General features: G+C 34.9%; 1 non-coding gene across 1 annotated transcript; it reads right to left on the reverse strand.

Moving 5' to 3' along the window:
* Nucleotides 1–547: 547 nt before the first annotated feature.
* Nucleotides 548–654, reverse strand: LOC113715260 (small nucleolar RNA R71). The gene has a single exon (XR_003453898.2). It is a non-coding gene; the product is annotated as a small nucleolar RNA R71 (small nucleolar RNA).
* Between the last annotated feature and the right edge of the window lie 17993 nt (nucleotides 655–18647).

Genomic DNA, 18647 nt, shown 5'->3' on the forward strand with positions numbered 1-18647 from the left:
TCTGTAGTGTATGCACCGATCAAATCGAGAAGTTGCACATTTCGATCCTGAAATTGAAAGAACATTACACAGACAAAGGAGGAGTACATCACATCAAGAGGAACAAGAGGTTTGGCAGCCAATAGAAGATATCTTAATAGAGCTTCCATTTGAAGAAGACATGACAGAAAACGAAGCACATAGGCGAGTTCTACGAGATTTTGCTCTACCGGGAACACAAGGATCTCAAACGAGTATAGCAAGGCCTACGGTAAATGCTAACAATTTTGAGATTAAACCAGCACTTATCCAAATGATTCAACAATCTCAATTTGGAGGTAATGCAGTAGAAGACCCTAATACACACTTAGCTACATTCTTGGAAATTTGTGATACAATTAAAATGAATGGAGTTAGTGATGATGCTGTAAGGCTAAGATTGTTCCCATTTTCATTGAGGGATAAGGCCAAACTTTGGTTACACTCTCATGCTCCTAATACTTTCACTGGATGGGATGAGTTATCAAGAGCATTCTTAAATAAGTATTTTCCACCAGGTAAGACTGCTAAGCTTAGAATGGATATCACTAGTTTTAGCCAATTAGAAAGTGAATCATTATATGAGGCATGGGAAAGGTTTAGAGATTTGCTTCGGAAATGTCCACATCATGGACTGCCGGAGTGGTTAATCATACAAATCTTCTATAATGGTTTAGTTTTTTCTACTAAAACTATTATCGATGCAGCTGCAGGTGGAGCTTTAATGGGTAAATCACCCCAAGAAGCTCAGAATTTGATAGAAGAAATGGCTGCAAACAACTACTAATGGGCCAATGAGAGAGGTAATACAAGACGTCACGCAGGTATGATAGAAATGGACACTCTCAATATGCTGAGTGCTCAAATGAATAATGTGATGAAGTTGCTAAGTAGACAAAGTGGAGTTGGTCCAAGTTCATCTAATGCACATGTAGCATGTTGTTCTATATGTGGAGGTGAACATGATACTAATGAGTGTGTTGATTCTGAGCAGGTACAATTCGTTAATAATTACAATCGTAATGCTCAAAATAACCCCTACTCGAATACTTACAATTCGGGGTGGAGAAATCATCCAAACTTTGGATGGAAGGATCAAGGAAATCAACCAAGGCCAGCCAATCCACCGGAATTTCAATCAAGGCAACAACAAGTTGAAACTAAACCTGGTTGGGAGATGGCAGTGGAAAAGCTCGCAAAAGTTACTTCAGACAGATTTGAGCGAGTAGAAGGAAGATTGGACCAACTCACTACAATGTACAGGAATGTAGAGGTCCAAATTGGTCAAATTGCTAGTTCTTTGAATAATCGTAATCAAGGAGAATTACCTAGCAAAACGGAGGTAAATCCTAAGGAGCATGTCAAAGCCATTACTCTTCGTAGTGGTAAGCAATTAGAAGATCCTCCAGTGGTGGAAGTTGAGAAAGATGAGAATGAAAAACAAGAAAAAAAGCATATGAACCAAGAGGCGATAGTGGAGGAAAGTAGCCGGGAGGAATCAAGAAAAAATCAACCATCATCTTCCGCTACCATTCCAATACCCCCTGCGGTTCCATTTCCACAAAGATTAAAGCAAAATAAATTTGATAAAGATTTTGAAAAATTTGTTAAACTTTTCAAACAATTGCACATTAACATTCCTTTTGCCGATGCTATTTTGCAGATTCCGTCTTATGCGAAATTTCTCAAGGAAATCATGATTAGAAAAAGAAAGTTGGATGACTGCGAAACAATAGCACTAACGGAGGAATGTAGTGCAATTATTCAAAATAAGCTACCACCAAAGTTGAAGGATCCAGGGAGTTTTTCTATACCTTGCACCATAGGTAATGTTGATTTTTCTAAAGCATTGTGTGATTTTGGTGCTAGTGTATCATTAATACCTTTAACAGTGGCTAGACAATTGGGTTTGCATGAACTTAAACGCACAAATATTACTTTGCAACTAGCGGATCGGTCTATTCGATATCCATTGGGAGTGTTGGAGAATGTATTGATAAAAGTTCAAAAATTTATCATTCCAGTGGATTTTGTGGTATTAGATATGGAAGAAGATATATCTATGCCAATTATTTTAGGTAGACCATTTTTAGCTACTGCAGGTACTATTATTGATGTAAAAAATGGCAAGCTTAAGTTTCAAGTAGGTGAAGAAAAAGTAGAATTTAATTTGAATGAAATGGAAAAATACTCTTCTTTTACTGATCATGCTTATTCTATTGGCACAATTGATAAACTAACCCAAGAGATGAGTCAAGTCAACCTTGATTTAGATCCTCTTAAGTATTGTTTAATGAGTTTAGGTAAGCAAGAAGATGTTTTTGAAGAAATTGAAGAATTGGCCAAGTACTTGGATTTTCAAGCACCTTATAAAAGGGGTAATTTGTATGAAAATCTTGGCCAAGGAAAAGGGTTTTCACAACCTTCAGAAATTGAACCTCCAAGGTTAGAGCTTAAGCCACTTCCAACTCATCTAAGGTATGAATTTCTTGAAGAAAATAGTACTTTACCTGTAATTGTTAGTGCTGACCTTGATGATGAGCAGTGTACAAAGTTGCTAAGAGTTTTAAGGAAGCATAAGAAGGCAATGAGATGGACAATTGCTGACATTAAAGGTATAAGTCCTTCAATATGCATGCATCGCATTTTATTGGAGGACAATTACAAACCAGTGGTGAAAACACAAAGAAAACTCAATCCAAACATGAAAGAGGTGGTAAGAAATGAAATTCTTAAGTGGCTTGATGCAGGTATAGTCTTTCCTATCTCAGATAGTGTTTGGATTAGTCCAATTCATGTGGTACCAAAGAAAGGTGGAATAACTACAATCATAGGTAAAAATGATGAATTAATTCCATCTAGACTTGTGGTAGGGTGGAGAGTGTGTATTGATTATCGTAAGTTGAATACGGTAACAAGAAAAGATCATTTTCCCCTGCCATTTCTTGATCAATTATTGGAGCGAATAGCCGGATATGAATTTTACTGTTTTCTTGATGATTTTTCAGGATATAATCAAATAGCTATAGCTCCAGAGGATCAAGAGAAGACCACATTTACATGTCCTTATGGCACTTTTGCCTTTAGAAGGATGCCATTTGGTTTATGCAATGCTCCTGTAACTTTTCAACGATGTATGATGGCTATTTTTTCTGATTATATTGAGAAAATTATGGAGATATTTATGGATGATTTTTCTGTGTACGGTTCATCTTTTGACCATTGTCTTCATAATTTGGAATTGATTTTGCAGAGATGCGAGGAAACAAATCTTGTACTGAATTGGGAGAAATGCCATTTTATGGTAAAAGAAGGAATTGTCTTAGGGCACAAGATTTCCTCCAAGGGAATTGAGGTGGATAAAGCCAAAATAAAAGTTATCGAAAAATTGCCACCCCCAAACAATGTCAAGGGGATAAGGAGTTTTTTAGAACATGCTGGCTTTTATAGACGTTTTATTAAAGATTTTTCTAAAATAGTAAAGCCATTATGTGATTTATTATGCAAAGATACTCCTTTTCAATTTAATGACAATTGTTTGGTTGCATTTGAAAGGTTGAAAAAGGAATTGATTTCGGCCCCAATTATAACTTCACCCGATTGGTCACTACCATTTGAATTGATGTGTGATGCAAGTGATTATGCGGTTGGAGCAGTTTTGGGACAAAAGAAAGAAGGACAATTGCACGTCATTTACTATGCTAGCAAGTTGCTAAATGAGGCACAACTCAATTATGCAACAACAGAAAAAGTGCTATTGGCAGTGATATTTGCTTTGGACAAATTTAGATCCTATTTAGTAGGATCTAAAGTTATTATATATACGGACCATTCAGCTCTTAAATATTTGCTGCATAAGAAGGATGCAAAACCTAGACTAATTCGGTGGATTCTTTTATTGCAGGAATTTGATGTGGAGATAAAAGACAAAAAGGGATCGGAGAATCTAGTTGCAGATCATTTATCACGTTTGGAATATATCCCAATCAAAGATCAGGTTCCAATTCAAGAGAATTTTCCGGATGAGTTTGTCCTAGCACTTAGAAATTCTCCATGGTATGCAGATTTTGCTAACTATTTGGTCAGTGGAGAGATTCAAAAGGAGTTCAATTATCATCAAAAGAAGAAATTCTTACATGACGTCAAAAGTTACTTTTGGGAGGAACCATTGCTATACAGACATTGTGCCGATGGTATGATACGTAGATGTATTCCTGAAGATGAGCTACATAATGTTTTATATCATTGTCATAAGCTTGAAACAGGTGGTCATTTCAGTACTTCAAAGACTGTGGCAAAGGTATGGCAATCAGGATTTTATTGGTCAACTATGTACCGAGATGCTAGGGAATATGTTAAAAATTGTGATGCATGCCAAAGAACTGGAAATATATCTCGAAAAAATAAAATGCCCCTGACTACATTCTTGGAAGTTGAGTTATTTGATGTATGGGGTATTGATTTTATGGGACCATTTCCTAGTTCTTTTAATAATAAGTACATCTTAGTAGCAGTGGATTAAGTTTCTAAATGGGTAGAAGCAATCGCTTCATCTACTAATGACTCTAAGATTGTACTTAAATTCCTTAAAAAGAATATTTTCAGTAGATTTGGTATACCCAAGGCCATAGTAAGTGATGAAGGGAAACATTTTTATAACAAACAATTGGATTCTTTATTGTTTAAATATGGTTGTAGGCACAAGACATCACTTCCATATTATCCTCAAGCCAATGGACAAGCAGAGCTGGCTAATAGAGAGATAAAGCTCATTTTGGAGAAAACTGTGAATAAATCACGCAAGAATTGGGCTACAAAGCTAGATGATACACTATGGGCTTACCGAACGGCATTTAAGACACCCCTAGGGATGTCGCCGTATCGTTTAGTTTATGGGAAAGCTTGTCACCTACCTGTAGAGATTGAGCACAAAGCTTATTGGGCAATTAAATCTATTAACATGGATTTTAATTTTGCAGGAGAAAAGTGATTACTTGAGCTAAGTGAATTGGAGGAACACCGACTACATGCTTATGGAAATGCCAAAATTTATAAAGAAAAGATCAAATATTGGCATGACAAGCATATTATTCCTAAAAAATTTCAGGTAGGGCAAAATGTACTTTTGTTCAACTCACGCTTGAGGTTATTTCCAGGAAAATTGAAGTCAAGATGGTCGGGACCATTTGAAGTAACTCAAGTATTTCCGTATGGAGCAGTGGAAATAAAATGAGAAAATGGTTCTCCATTTAAAGTAAATGGACAAAGATTGAAACCCTATTTGGCAGGAGAAAAAGTTCCTAAAGGGGTAATTTACTCCTTAGGAAATGCAAAGGAGAATTAAAGAAGTTATAGGATTGTCGAGCCAACGACTATAAACAAAATCGCTTGTTGGGAGGCAACCCAATGATAATAGTGTATTTGTGTGTTTTTAGGTGTTTCTTACATTTTGGTGTGATTTAATTGACTAATTAGATGTATTTCACTTGTTTGTAGGAGGTACGGGAGTTTTATCATCCATCTCGGAGGTGCACTTGAAGAATATGTGTAAAAGGGAGTTTTTCTTACCAAATTGTGTTTTAAGTGCTTAAAATTCCCATGCATATACATACATTGTGCATTTCAAATGAGTTTTGGTGATATCATGGTTATAAAGGCTTATGGACTCATTTGATGTACATTTAATGCTCAAAAATGCCATTTTAGTGTAAAAATGCAAAAATGATCAAAGAACCCCACCCCTCGATTTTCAATGTAGATGTGTTTGTTGTGTTTTGAGAGGTTGGATATTATGTTTATGGTATATTACATGTGCGTGGGAGGTTGGAATTGAGAAAAGGTATGTCCAATGTGTAATTTGGAATTTGCCGAAAAAGGGAGAAAAAGTTTGAAAAAATTCCAGTTTCTGCAATTAGTGCAGAAAAATACAGATCCGAGCTCGGATCCTGAAAAGCCCAGACAGATCCGACCACGGATCAACTGATCCGATCTCGGATCTATTCCAACCCAGATAAATCCGAGGGCTCGTCTGTGTTTCTGTTGGGACTGATCCGAGCCCTGTCGGATCCGACGCCTTCCAGAATTGATCCGATCTCGGATCCTTTCGCGATAAGAAGGGAAACGAGGCCTCGGTTCCTCAATTTCCAGATTTCTCTTTTCTCTCTCTTCGAAACCCTATTCCCTTTCCTCCAATCTTCCATTTCATCCATAACATTCCCAATTTTTCACAACAAAAACCTTCACTAACCTCTTCTGAGCATTAACCCTTAACAATTTGGAATCAAAAACATCAAATTGAGGGGTTTTGATCTTCAAGACGCAAAATAGGGCCGAATTGAAATCTTGCATTTTGAGGTCGAATTTGGGCTTGGTTGTTCTCCATTTTTGCATCATTATCATCCTCCATCATCACTCCATCTATTTGAGGTAACAAATTTCGAATTTATGTGACATTGTATATCTCTCATTTTTGCATATTTTTAGTTTTTCAATATATTTTGCTAAATAGCTTAATTGTTGAAAATTCTTGATATAATTGTGCTACATTGTGCTCAAATCAGTTGTTATAATTATTTTCATGTTTATTTGTGAGAGAATTGTGGATTTAGTGATAGTTTTGAGATTTCCTTCTCAATTTTTGGGCTTGAACATTTTAGTGATTTAAACTTGTGAATTTAGCTTTCATTGAATATCTGAACTTGTTCAGAGAAGTATAAATCACTGTTATACCAATTGAAAATGATATGCTATCACTAGAGCAATAGCCCATTAGGTAAAAGTGTGTGTTCCCGATCAAGTTAAGCACATTGAACCACTGTTACTTGAAATAATTGTATTTGGATGAATTGGGACTCATGTGTAGTTAACTTAAGTGTTAACGAGTGTTATGAATTGGATTGAAGATATTCTCAAGTGTTTGAGTGTTCATTCTTGCAAATGAATATAATTTAAAATTGTTTGCACTTAATATGCGTGAAATGATTTCTTTACTGCTAATATCCTTTCTAAATGTGGGAATTGGATTTGAGAAGTGTTAGGAAGTTTATTTGTTTAAATTTGGGTACATTTTGGCAGGGAGTTTAGCCCTTTTTCAGGGGAAACTCTGCCGAAATTTTCTTAAATTCCTATTTAACATGTATGAGTGAGTTTCTATCGTTTCTAATAAATACTCATCTTCTTTATAGGTACTATGGCTCGTACAAGGAGGGCTCGTATTCGTACTCCTACACCATCGTCAAGTGAAGAACATACACCTTCTTTGCATGAGGAGTCGCCTGAGGAGGAATCTCCTTCACCTGAGTCGCCACCTCGGTCTCGCCGGAAGACCGCATCCACTAGCCGTGACGAGCCACCGCCAGACTACGATACCACACGATTCACATCGCTCGAAAACCAAGAGTGGTATGAAGCCGGACTGGACAAGGAGATCATAATTGAGAAGCACTTGGCACCAGAGGTGGATGCGCACTACCACATTTCGACAGCATTCAAGAGGCTTGGATGGGAGAACATCCTTCAGTTGCCCAAGTACTACTACCCCAACCTGGTCAGGGAGTTCTATGCCAATGTGGAGAACAAGCAGAGCCACAGTGGCAACCTCATCGTCTCGTGGGTTCGAGGTAAAAGAGTGACTCTCAATCGAGATACATTGAGACACTTCGTCCAACTCAAAGACGAAGGCGAAGATGTCAAACTGACCAAGGAATTCAAAGCTCGAGACCCTTGGCAAGTGGGAGAAGCCGTGGGACGTCTAAAGGGTCAGTACCGTGAGCGAGGAAGTTCGAAAAAACTCACGGTATATGCCGACTCCTTTGAGCATCGTTACCACCTGATCTTCTATCTTTTTGCCTTCAATGTGGTGCCGAAAAAGAGTGGTAAACGGGAGATCCGAAATAGCGATCTCTATTTTCTGGATAAGATGATACATGGAGTGGGTAGACAGTTGACTGGTATTCCTCTACCCAGCATTATCATCAGTTATATGCGGACCACAGCTCGCATGAGGGCCGGCGAGACTTGTTTTGGATTCCCTCGACTGCTATCCCTCATTTTTGAGAAGCTCAAGGTTCCTCTTGGAACCGAGAGATCGGTGGTAACTAGGTCGGCCGAGGAGGTAAATGTTTCAATACTCAAATCCTTGGGTATTTCTACGGAATTTGGAGCTGCTTTGGTCCGGGACACAGGAGAAGCATCGACTTCCACTCAACCTCCGCCTCACACTGAACCTCAAGCGGAAACTCAAGAGACGGAGGCACAGCAGACTCTTCCTCCTCCGGTTCCACGACCACCTCCTCAAACGCGCTCCAAGTGGCAAGAGCTTCTCAATGCTATTTGCTGTATGGAGACGCGAGTCGTCGAGCGCATTGACCAGACGGAGCGGATGATGACTGAGCGCCTCGACCGACATGATCGCCGTCTTCGTGCGATCGAGGATCATTTCCATATCCGACGGTCCCCTACTCCGACACCTCATCAGGAGGAGGGCCATATTGGTACCTCACAGGGTCCTCATGGAGCCGAGGAGGCAGTAGACCCTCGTTCCCAGCAGCCATGATGTTTTTTTTAGCGGATTCGACCTTTTATTTCTTTATTTTTCTCTTCTTTTGTTAAGATAAATGTTGTAGTTTTTATTTTTCTTTAATTTGAATCATCTTGTGCTACTTATGGTGTTTGGTACCTTTGTTGTCTCATTTTGAACAGAAATTGGATGATCGTGATGAGTAAGGGCTTCAAATTGCATCACCACCTATATGAGGGAAGTTTCAGTTCTTTTATCTTCCTCTACAATGAGGACATTGTAGATTTTAAGTATGGGGGAGGCATTGCATATCTTATGGGTGATTGTGTTTTGAAATGCATGATTTTAGTTGTTTATGGTTTAAAAATGTTGGAATTATATGTGGAGATAGTCATGAGGATAATTTTTGTGAAAATTAATGATATTTGGCAGGGAGTTTCATCCATTTTTATGGGGAATCTCTGTCGAAATTTTTCTAAAACATTTTCCAATATTTCATTGCAATTCTTCCAATTAAATGGCCAAAATGTTAAAATTTTAAGTGTCTAATTCTTCCATTGGATAAAATGCTATGTGTATTTTGGAAAAGTTTAGTTCTTAATTGGCTTGGAACGAATTATTATGCAATTAGGATATTTACATTTTAGAAAGTATATTTGGTTAAATAAGAAAAATTATGCTTAGAATTTTGCAAAATTAATGATATTTATCATTGTTACTTAATTTTATAAGTAAGTGATTGATATAGTCAAAGACAAGGCCAAATTCTTCCTTTAATTATACTTAGAGGGAAAAAGAAATTATTAAAAAAAAAGAATAATATTATTATTCTACTCCAATGATTCACATACTGAGTAACCGGGGGTTGGCATTTACAAATGTCGATATTCGCGTAAAAAGGTATTGGAATTAAGAGTATGCTTAGCAATTTAAATAAGTGAAATGTTGAGTAACCGGGAATTTTCACCTAAAAGTGTTGATTTTCGCGTAAAAAGACGTTTTCACTATTTAAATAAGATGAAATGTGAATAAATCCCTCTAAATTGATAAGTTTTGGGATGAGGAAGGCCATAAAATTGACTAATGTGATTTACTTATTTGTGAAATTAGGATAGAATGAGAGAATTGATTTGAATTTGTTGAAATTAAGGCATAGTTATTTTTATTTAATTGAATATTATGAGTATTTAGTGTAATCTGAGAAATGGCATAATGATTGATTTCTAGGTTTTTGAGGAATTAAATTTGACAATAGTACGCATATTGTTTTCTCTTTCTCTATTGAATATTTGAAATAAGTTTTGTGTAAAATTGCTTGAGGACAAGCAATGATTCAAGTGTGGGGGAATTTGATAAGTGAATATTTAACGTACATTTTGTACGAATTTGGCATGAATTTTTGGTATGTTTTGAGAAGATTAAAGCCATATTTGAACTCTTTTTGTGATAATTGCTTAAATATTGTTTAAGAGTTCAGAAATTGATAAATGAGTGGATTAATGCGTTAATTTTGTGAAATTGTGAAGGTAATTGATGTATGAAATTCAAGCACAAGTTGAAAGAAATGTCAGGGTCATTCAGAAGACAAAGTACACAAGAAATTGGGAGCAAAAATGTAGAAAAAGGGAAGAAGTGAAAAACTGGAAAATTGTTCAACACAGATCCGAGCTCGGATCTGTGTGTACAAGAGAGATCCGACCCCTAGTCTCTACTTCTGGCGGAGTGTATCCGAGGTCAGGACGATCCGACCTCGGATCCATCATGGAAGCCCTCGGATCCTAATATCCGAGCTCGTATCCAATTTTCACTCCTCGGATCCGAGGCTCGGATCTGTCTCTCTCCTCAGCAAGTGCCATAGCCGTTTTTCTTTACCTTTTTCACAACTTTCCAGCTATTTTGAGGGACAGAAATCGGTGGCACATGCTTCTGCAACAAAAGAGAAGACCAAATGAATGTGGACAAAAGGAGACATCATATCTTTGACCTCTTTTTACAAAATCTGAGTGGAAGAAATTATGAAGTGAGAGGAATGGAATTTCTACCACATTTTTATGCAGAAAGACTGGGGAGAAGAAGGATTACCAGAGGTAGCTAGTTTTCTTTCTGGTATCTAGTTTCTCTCTAGATAGGAGTTCTTGGAGAAGTACTTGGAGTTTTTACTTGTAATCATATTGTGCAAGAGCATAGCAGGAATTGGAGAGCTTCACCTTCAAGTGGCTAAGCTTTCTTTTATCTTTCTTGTACTTGTACTTCATGATGTTTGGCATTAATAAACTTGCGAGTTTGATTGTTAAATCATTCATGAGTAGCTAAACCCCTTAATCTAGGGAGTAGATGAAACTTATGGTTAAATAATACGAATGGAATGTGATTTACACTTGTTATATCTTGTAGTAACTTGTCTACTTGTGTAGCTGTGATTACGTGTTGTTGATTGATCACCAATAGCATGTTTATAGTGTTATTATTCAATGAGAATTGGTAATAACAATTGAAACACATGAGTAGAGCTTGAGTTGTATGTTCATGAAAATAGAGATACACTTAGGTGGATTATTGAGCATTTCATGAAATAAAACGGAGTAGTAGAATATTTCACCATGAAAATAGGGAAATCTATATTGCTCTAAGCCATTTCATCATGAAAATGAGACTTGGTATTCTTGGAAATAAATCTCTGGTTAAGCAAGAATAATAGCAAGGAGTAAATCCATTCATTTGTGTAGTTTATGCCATAAGTGGAATCTACATCCCTAGAATCTTCCTTAAGTAAAATTTCTCTATTTGTATTCAGTATTTGTTAAACTAGATTTGTATATCAGATTTGTAGATTATAGCATTAGACTTTCTCTGCTCAAATTAATTGTAAGTCTAAATAATAGAGAAAACAAGGGCTTAGTAATTGTTTAAATTGCTCCTCGTGGGATCGACCCGATACACATCTTGTACTACAATTGCGACCTGTATACTTGCAGTCCAACGGGTGTAAAATCGGAATTAAACTTGTATAGATACAAATATCCCGTCAGTAACCTTCTTCTAAAATCATTTGACCCTAAAATTTATAACATAGCATTTCAAACGCTACAAATGCTTTAGCTTTATAGGTGAACTACACTAAAGACAAAACCCATTCCCCCCCCCCCACCCCAGAAAAAAAAATCTATTATGCCCCCAAATCATTGTCTTCACAAGTTAGTTGGACTTGGACCTACCATTTTCTGACTGTTAGTTGATTTTTAAGTGGAAGAGTACAAAGTAAACAGCTATACTCGAATTGGACTCCAATCTTCCGATATACTATTCTTTTGAGTTTTGTCTTTATGAATCAATACCCTAGATTTACAGTAGTTCTAAGTGCCTCCAATCCATCTTTTAGTCCATCCACCATTGAAGCTTGGATGATACTTTTTCACCTTTAAATTGTTGTAAAGATAATTTAAATCTCAATTATTACTACTTAAAGCACTAAATATTTGAAGAAAACAGCCTTTTGATAAGTTCATTGAATCTCAATTAAATGCTGGACTTTTCCTATTTCAACCGCTTTTTCTGCTATAAAAATTATTAAATCTTGTTTGCGTTCTAGAATGAAAGAAGACTTTCTTGTTAACTCTAATAAGGCACGTTGAGAAAAAGACTACTAGAACTTTTGATATAGATTCAATCATCGATGACTTTGATAAAATAAAAAGCCATTGTGCCTATTTTCATATGTCTCGTACACTCAAAATAGATTTGTAACTAAGGAAATAATAGAGTATTTTTATATTGAGTTATATTTTTTATAGTAGTTATAAAGTTAAGCGCTTATTCAATGAATGGAATATATATATATATATATATATATATGTATAGTTATTAAACAACTATTACTTGAATTGGACTCCACTCTTCCCATATACTATTCTTTTGAGTTTTATCTCTATGAATAAACACCCTAGATTTGCATTAGTTCTCAGTGCCTCCAATCCATCTTTTAGTCCATCCACCATTGAAGCTTGGATGATACTTTTTCACCTTTAAGTTGTTGCAAAGATACTTTATATCTCAATTATTACTACTTAATGCACTAAATATTTGAAGAAACCAACCTTTTGATAAGTTCATTGAATCTCAATTAAATACTGGACTTTTCTTATTTCAATAGCTACAACAAAGCATGCTTTTCTGCTATGAAAATTATTAAATCTTGCTCGCGTTCTAGAGCGAAAGAAGACTTTCTTGTTAACTCTATGATAAGGTTCATTGAGAAAAAGACTGCTAGAACTTTTGATATAGGTTCAATAATCGATGACTTTGATAAATCAAAATTCGTTGTGCCTATTTTCATATGTTTCGTACACTCAAAATAGACTTGTAACTAAAAGTAATAGAGCATTTTTTATATTGAGTTATATTTTTTTATAGTAGTTATAAAGTTAAACGTTTATTCAATAAATGAAATATATATATATATATATATATATATATATATATATATAGCACTAATGGTAAGAGCTACATGTAAATTTTCTAGGGGTCCAACTGGCTGGGTGAAAAGCATATTCCTAGAAAAAAAGGAAAGAAAAGAAAAAGAAAGATTTTAGCAATTCAAGTAGCACCATAGACAGCGAATTACACGCTCACAAAGTTGATGCAGGCAAACAAGAACGAGGGGGATTCACTTTCCTTTTTTAATGACACTTGGGGGAGAACATAGTACGAATGGTAGCAATGAGCAAATAAGTCTACTGCAAAAATTGCACTATTTTTTAGAGAAAATTTACTGTTCTTATGTATCATACCCATGATTACAATTAAATAAATTCATGCCGCATAATTTAATAGCTTAAACTCTTAAAATCATATAATTTTTTACATGAATTGATACACAATATTACGGTACACAAAAAAATATTGTACTAATGGTTATGGCTACTTGTAAATTTTCTAGGGGTCCAAATGGTTGGGTGAAAAGCATATTCCAGAAGAAAAGGAAACAAAGACTTCAGCATTTCATGTAGCACCATAGACAGCGAAGTACACTAATGGTTATGGCTACTTGTAAATTTTCTAGGGGTCCAATTGGCTGGGTGAAAAGCATATTCCTAGAAAAAAAAAAGGAAAGAAAAGAAAAAGAAAGATTTTAGCATTTCAAATAGCACCATAGACAGCGAATTACACGCTCACGAAGTTGATGGGGGCAAACAGGAACAAGGGGGATTCACTTTTCTTTTTTAATGATACTTGGGGGAGAAAATAGCACGAATGGTAGCAATGAGCAAATAAGTCTACTGCAAAATTTGTACTATTTTTTAGAGAAAATTTACTGTTCTTATGTATCATACCCATGATTACAATTTAATAAATTCTTGCCACATAATTTAATAGCTTAAACTCTTAAAATCATATAATTTTTTATATGAATTGATACGCAATATTACGGTACACAAAAAATATTGTACTAATGGTTATGGCTATTTGTAAATTTTCTAGGGGTCCAATTGGCTAGGTGAAAAGCATATTCCTGAAGAAAAGGAAAGAAAAGAAAAGAAAGACTTTAGCATTTCATGTAGCACCATAGACAGCGAAGTACACTAATGGTTATGGCTACTTGTAAATTTTCTAGGGGTCCAATTGGCTAGGTGAAAAGCTTATTTCTAGAAGAAAAGAAAAGAAAAGAAAAAGAAAGATTTTAGCATTTCAAGTAGCACCATAGACAGCGAAGTACACGCTCACGAAGTTGATGGGGGCAAACAGGAACAAGGGGGATTCATCTTTCTTTTAATATGATACTTGGGGGAGAAAATAGCACGAATGGTAGCAATGAGCAAATAAGTCTATTGCAAAAATTGTACTATTTTTTAGAGAAAATTTACTGCTCGGATGCAGCATACCCATGATTACAATTTAATAAATTCTTGCCACATAATTTAATAGCTTAAACTCTTAAAATCATATAATTTTTTATATGAATTGATACGCAATATATGAATTGATACGCAATATTACGGTACACAAAATATATTGTACTAATGGTTATGGCTACTTGTAAATTTTCTAGGGGTCCATTTTGCTAGGTGAAAAGCATATTCCTGAAGAAAAGGAAAGAAAAGAAAAGAAAGACTTTAGCATTTCATGTAGCACCATAGACAACGAAGTACACTAACGGTTATGGCTACTTGTAAATTTTCTAGGGGTACAATTGGCTGGGTGAAAAGCATATTCCTGGAAGAAAAGGAAAGAAAAGAAAAAGAAAGATTTTAGCATTTCAAGTAGTGCCATAGACAGCGAAGTACACGCTCACAAAGTTGATGGGGGCAAACAGGAACAAGGGGGATTCATCTTTCTTTTTTAATGATACTTGGGGGAGAAAATAGCACGAATGTTAGCAATGAGCAAATAAGTCTACTGCAAAAATTGTACTATTTTTTAGAGAAAATTTTCTGTTTGTATGTATCATACCCATGATTACAATTAAATAAATTCTTGCCACATAATTTAATAGCTTAAACTCTTAAAATCATATAATTTTTTATATGAATTGATACGTAATATTACGGTGCACAAAAAATATTGTACTAATGGTGTTATGGCTACTTGTAAATTTTCTAGGGGTCCATTTGGCTAGGTGAAAAGCATATTCCTGAAGAAAAGGAAAGAAAAGAAAAGAAAGACTTTAGCACTTCATGTAGCACCATAGACGGCGAAGTACACTAATGGTTATGGCTACTTGTAAATTTTCTAGGGGTCCAATTGGCTAGGTGAAAAGCATATTTCTAGAAGAAATGGAAAGAAAAGAAAAAGAAAGATTTTAGCATTTCAAGTAGCACCATAGACAGCGAAGTACATGCTCACGAAGTTGATAGGGGCAAACAGGAACAAGGGGGATTCACCTTTCTTTTTTAATGATACTTGGGGGAGAAAATAGCACGAATGGTAGCAATGAGCAAATAAGTCTACTGCAAAAATTGTACTATTTTTTAGAGAAAATTTACTATTCGTATGTATCATACCCATGATTACAATTTAATAAATTCTTGCCACATAATTTAATAGCTTAAACTCTTAAAATCATATAATTTTTTATATGAATTGATACGCAATATTACGGTACACAAAAAATTTTGTATTAATGGTTATGGCTATTTGTAAATTTTCTAGGGGTCCAAATGGTTTGGTGAAAAGCATATTCCCGTAGAAAACAAAAGAAAAGAAAAGAAAGACTTTAGCATTTCAAGTAGCACCATAGACAGCGAAGTACATGCTCACGAAGTTGATTGATGGGGGCAAACAGGAACAAGGGGGATTCACCTTTCTTTTTTAATGATACTTGGGGGAGAAAATAGCACAAATGGTAGCAATGAGCAAATAAGTCTACTGCAAAAATTGTACTATTTTTGAAAGAAAATTTACTATTCGTATGTATCATACCCATGATTACAATTTAATAAATTCTTGCCACATAATTTAATAGCTTAAACTCTTAAAATCATATAATTTTTTTATATAAATTGATACGCAATATTACGGTACACAAAAAATATTGTATTAATGGTTATGGCTATTTGTAAATTTTCTAGGGGTCCAAATGGTTTGGTGAAAAGCATATTCCCATAGAAAACAAAAGAAAAGAAAAGAAAGACTTTAGCATTTCAAGTAACACCATAGACAGCGAAGTACATGCTCACGAAGTTGATTGATGGGGGCAAACAGGAACAAGGGGGATTCACCTTTCTTTTTTAATGATACTTGGGGGAGAAAATAGCACGAATGGTAGCAATGAGCAAATAAGTCTACTGCAAAAATTGTACTATTTTTTAGAGAAAATTTACTATTCGTATGTATCATACCCATGATTACAATTTAATAAATTCTTGCCACGTAATTTAATAGCTTAAACTCTTAAAATCATATAATTTTTTATATGAATTGATACTCAATATTACGGTACACAAAAAATATTGTATTAATGGTTATGGCTATTTGTAAATTTTCTAGGGGTCCAACTGGTTTGGTGAAAAGCATATTCCCGTAGAAAACAAAAGAAAAGAAAAGAAAGACTTTAGCATTTCAAGTAGCACCATAGACAGCGAAGTACATGCTCACGAAGTTGATTGATGGGGGCAAACAGGAACAAGGGGGATTCACCTTTCTTTTTTAATGATACTTGGGGGAGAAAATAGCACAAATGGTAGCAATGAGCAAATAAGTCTACTGCAAAAATTGTACTATTTTTTAGAGAAAATTTACTATTCGTATGTATCATACCCATGATTATAATTTAATAAATTCTTGCCACGTAATTTAATAGCTTAAACTCTTAAAATCATATAATTTTTTATATAAATTGATACGCAATATTACGGTACACAAAAAATATTGTATTAATGGTTATGGCTATTTGTAAATTTTCTAGGGGTCCAACTGGTTTGGTGAAAAGCATATTCCCGTAGAAAAGAAAAGAAAAGAAAAGAAAGACTTTAGCATTTCAAGTAGCACCATAGACAGCGAAGTACATGCTCACGAAGTTGATTGATGGGGGCAAACAGGAACAAGGGGGATTCACCTTTCTTTTTTAATGATACTTGGGGGAGAAAATAGCACGAATGGTAGCAATGAGCAAATAAGTCTACTGCAAAAATTGTACTATTTTTTAGAGAAAATTTACTATTCGTATGTATCATACCCATGATTACAATTTAATAAATTCTTGCCACATAATTTAATAGCTTAAACTCTTAAAATCATATAATTTTTTATATAAATTGATACGCAATATTACGGTACACAAAAAATATTGTATTAATGGTTATGGCTATTTGTAAATTTTCTAGGGGTCCAAATGGTTTGGTGAAAAGCATATTCCCGTAGAAAACAAAAGAAAAGAAAAGAAAGACTTTAGCATTTCAAGTAGCACCATAGACAGCGAAGTACATGCTCACGAAGTTGATTGATGGGGGCAAATAGGAACAAGGGGGATTCACCTTTCTTTTTTAATGATACTTGGGGGAGAAAATAGCACAAATGGTAGCAATGAGCAAATAAGTCTACTGCAAAAATTGTACTATTTTTTAGAGAAAATTTACTGTTCGTGTGTATCATTCCCATGATTACAATTTAATAAATTCTTGCCACATAATTTAATAGCTTAAACTCTTAAAATCATATAATTTTTTATATGAATTGATACGCAATATTACGGTACACAAAAAATATTGTACTAATGGTTATGGCTACTTGTAAATTTTCTAGGGGTCCAATTGGCTAGGTGAAAAGCATATTCCTGAAGAAAAGGAAAGAAAAGAAAAGAAAGACTTTAGCATTTCATGTAGCACCATAGAAAGCGAAGTACACCAATGGTTATGGCTACTTGTAAATTTTCTAGGGGTCCAATTGGCTGGGTGAAAAGCATATTCCTGGAAAAAAAAGGAAACAAAAGGAAAAGGAAAGATTTTAGCATTTCATATAACATCATAGACAATGAAGTACACGCTCACGAAGTTGATGGGAGCAAACCGGAACAAGAGGGATTCACTTTCCTTTTGTAATGATACTTGGGGGAGAAAATTTGTGTAAAAAAAGAAATTGTGATTTTGTATTTTTTGAGTGAGAGTCTATCTAACGGTATCACATTTTTTAAAAATGTAAGATTAATTAAAAAAATAAATAAATTCAAAAAATAATAGGTAAGATAAAATAAAAAAAAGTATATAAATATAAGAAAGGGTAATAATTATAATATGTATATATATATATATATATATATATGTGTGTGTGTGTGTGTGTGTGTGTTGGGTAAAGTAAATTTTAGATGTGTTGATGAGTGTTTAATAGGACTCGATAGAAATATCCTTTGAGTAATTATATTGGAATGACTTTTGAGATGGCAGTTATAGTGATAAGATTTGTGCTTGACTTGACTTGTCAATATCAATGACGGCCGGATTAAACAATTGCTCAAAATTAAAGGCCTTTCCATTTAGTCAAAGGTTTCTGTCTCTTAAGTCTTATCCGCTTCTCTACTTATTGCGACTGTTTTTATCCAAAAAATTTACTTATAAAGACAAAGCCCCAATCTTCACCTATAAATATAGCTATGCAATTAACACTTCATTACCATCTCACT

The sequence above is a fragment of the Coffea arabica genome, chromosome 10c (assembly GCF_036785885.1).
Source record: "Coffea arabica cultivar ET-39 chromosome 10c, Coffea Arabica ET-39 HiFi, whole genome shotgun sequence".
Lineage (NCBI taxonomy): Eukaryota > Viridiplantae > Streptophyta > Magnoliopsida > Gentianales > Rubiaceae > Coffea > Coffea arabica.